Source organism: Lactuca sativa, chromosome 7 (assembly GCF_002870075.4).
Source record: "Lactuca sativa cultivar Salinas chromosome 7, Lsat_Salinas_v11, whole genome shotgun sequence".
Taxonomy (NCBI): domain Eukaryota; kingdom Viridiplantae; phylum Streptophyta; class Magnoliopsida; order Asterales; family Asteraceae; genus Lactuca; species Lactuca sativa.
Window position 1 is genome coordinate 18,449,260 of NC_056629.2, and position 3,745 is coordinate 18,453,004.

Sequence of the window (3,745 nt, forward strand, 5' to 3'; positions counted from 1 at the left end):
TGAGTTAGGGACTTGAATACATCAAGAATCAAACAACCAAGGGAGTTTACGGCCAAGGGATTCTCCTTTGGCCATCAGCTCTAATAGTGGGTGCAAAGATGCCCGAAATTCCTTCCTAAGGCTTGGAACTTGACCTAGAACACCATCCCTTTGAGCTAAGGACCTTAAACATGGGTTTGGCACAAGTCGCCATGGGTTTACGGCCGTAAACCCACTAGGGACGTAAACCCTAGGCCGTAAACTCCGTGGAGAGTTGGTCCTTGGGCCGTAAACTCAATAGCAATGCCTTACAACCCTTAGATGCAACCATATGATCTTATAACACTTAAATCCAAGTGTTTTCCATGTTCTAGGGTGTTTATACTTGCTTCATTAGTGTTATAATCACTAATTAGTTACACACACACACACACACACACACACACATATATATATATATATATATATATATATATATATATATTAATAGGATCAGTGTGTTTGTTCAAGTCTTCACTTGACACCTAGCACCTAGTCCAACACTTCCATCCAATCCACTCACTACAGGTGAGTTTACACCCCTTAATCAACCTTTTAAATGTTTTAAAATGCTTTTATGGGGGGATACAAGTTGAATCATTATAGTTATTATATCAATCACATGTGATTAATAACTATCAACAAATGAATCTACTATACTTTTAGCTGTTTACTAAGTAAACTACTTCGAAATGATTTCTCAGATGCTTTTACATGTTAAACTCTTTATCAAACTTGTTTTCTATACTAAACCTTTCTTTTCAAATTCTGTTACAACTGTGTTTCAAACAATGGATTTCAGTTACTTTAATCTTTGGTATCAAACAAACTACTTTTAAATCGTTTTATAAACTGACATCATGTCATTATTATTTATTGTTCAAAACCTTTAAATGTATTACAGAACCTCTTTTAAACTTATATATACTTAAAAACCATATCTATATACTTATGTTTTAAGTATATATGTATTGATATGAGAGCTTTTATTTCTTCTTTGGTTCCAACACCCTTGTGTAGCAAAGGTGTATAAATATACTTAGACATTCAAACTATATTACTAGTAAACTATAATAGGTATAGTTTAGGAGATACTATTTACTATTCCCAATATAAGGAAACACACATGAGTCAGTTCATTCATGAGTCGATACAAGCATACTATACGAAGAGAATTACTATATACTATACTAGGGAGACTACTACATACTATATGAAGATAATTACTATATACTATACTAGGGAGACAACTACATACTACGGGACTGACCATCCTACACCTGGCTGCTAGCTACAACGGGACCTGTTTATCGACGGATGTTCTCGGTTGTACTGTTCGGCGATTTACAGCGTCGTGTTTATCCTAGACAAAGGGATACGCTTTCAATGATTATATAATTTTCCCTATTACCTGTATCTTTTGACACATTCACATAACCGGTGAAAGTAGACTATATTTTGATAATAATAGTTGTACATGGGAAAAACCTTCATTCTTATAGAGAAGCAAACCTTCAAAACAGTTGGGTCTTGGTAGAAGACTACTTTTTATACTAGTAGGAAATGTGAGATTTTCTAGGGTTTTCATACTTATACAAACTTTTTCATTGAACATTTACAAATCTTTTCATCAAAACTTTACAAATCAATGACACTAAAATACTTATGAACTCACCAGCTTTAATGCTGATCTACGCTTTCAAAATAACTTGTATTCTCAGGTCACCAGTAGACAGGTACGATGACCAGGTTTTAAGAAGATGGATCAGCAAGACTCGTCTTTTATTTTGATTTCTTATTATGGTGTCTTATTCTATTAAAGAACACACATGTATCAAACTATATTATTAATTCAATGGATGATGTTGTTGCTTGTTTACTAATTTGCATTGTTATGATACTGTACATGACGTCCTCCACCCCCGAACGTTTCCGTCGTTCCGGTTTTGGGGTCTGACAATTTTGGGATTAAAGGAATTGATCAAAAGTAAGGTGGTTGGTTTTGCAAATCATTGATAGTTGCAAATTGGGTTGATGGACTTCCTTGGAATGGGGTGGACGAATTTATATAAGGAGGCCTTATAAAAATCATCCAAGGCCTTCCAGAAGGGATGTCCATGGGCTGCTTGGAGCCTAAGCAAGGAATTAGGGTTTCACCTGGAAACCCTAGCAGCCACAGCTATATAAATGACCCTAGACCTCCTGAAATTAGCCACAGCTTCACAACCAGAAATCCTAGCTGATTTTCTGTCCTTCTCTCACTCATCCTTTGCTTTTGGTGTTTGTGATTTCATTAGAGGCGCACCACGTGTGGCACTAAAGCTTTCAAGAGTCAGCATCATTTGTGGAATACTTGTTATTACGAGATAGCAAGCAAGGTGACATTCTAACCCTAGTTTTCAAATTGATTTCGAAAATTGTATGCTAGTATTAGGGTTATTGCTTTGGAACTTCTATTTGCATGTATAACTAGAGAAAAACTTAGATCCAAAGCAATTAGGGTAGCATGAACACATAAGAATGTTATTATGCTAAAAAACCATCATATATATATATATATATATATATATATATATATATCCTTGTGTGTTAGGGTGCAGCAGTAGCGGTATACTATTTAGAGTACTAGTAGGTTGGTTATCGTCTAGTGGAATGTCATAGGAGTTATATGTAGCCATGTAGGATAGCCTGAGAACTCTTTATCTAGGTTTTCTTTCATGTTCCTTATTTGGTTGTGGCTTTAGAGTATGGTCATTTTTTCAGGTGGCTATGTCACATCTGGTTCCTTATGGTTATGCATTCCATGGAGAGTTTCCGGTAGCAGAGCAGTGTGCTGTGAAGCTTCTAGTAGGTGGTAGTGAGTTGTATGATTGGTAGTTGCTTGTATTTATATGCCTACTCTATCCCTTGTTTGTTTACATGTCGACTCATTGTAGCGGTTGAGGTTGAGGCGGTCTTGTTGTGTGTTGTATGCCAACAGAGCATGTACAGGTCGGCTGTGAGCCGTAGGTACGGAGGCTCGGGTAGAGCGGTTGGTTTGAGGCAGCAGGCCAACATACCCGGGGTAATCCAATCTGATGACTATGGACCCAGTTGTATATGTTCTTTTGTGTGCTGTATTTTGGGGGAACTCACTAAGCTTTGTGCTTACCTAGTTGTTTATGTTTTCAGGTTCTATCAGTGATCGTGGGAAGTCGAAGACGTGACCGTACACACTCATTAGCAGCATTAAGGATTTCGTGTTTATCATATTACTCTAATTTTCGACAAATATAATTTGGAATAAATTGTTTTTCTTAAAATGGATATATAATCGTGAAGTTTTACCTTAATAAAAATGAAAATATTTGGTTTTGAATTTGGGATGTTATACTCTAATGACCTTCCAACACACGATGCATTGGCTAGACTCAGATCTCTTTAAGTCAAATTCAAGCACGGAAGATACTTTCCTTCATGTTCTAATGTAATATAATCACATCATATCAGGTACATTACAAGCTAAGGTTGCTTAGTCTTTAGTGACGACCATAATACCTCTACCAGTCGCCACAATCATCTTTTTCTTCAATCTTTTAACTAAAGTCGGATGATACATCGAGCATGGTTCTCTGAACTGAGTAACTTACTTCACATATTTTATCTTAGTTGGACTCGATTTTCCATGACCATTAGGGTCAGAATATTAGGTAATTTGGTTATGAAATCCATGGTAATCCTTTTCCAT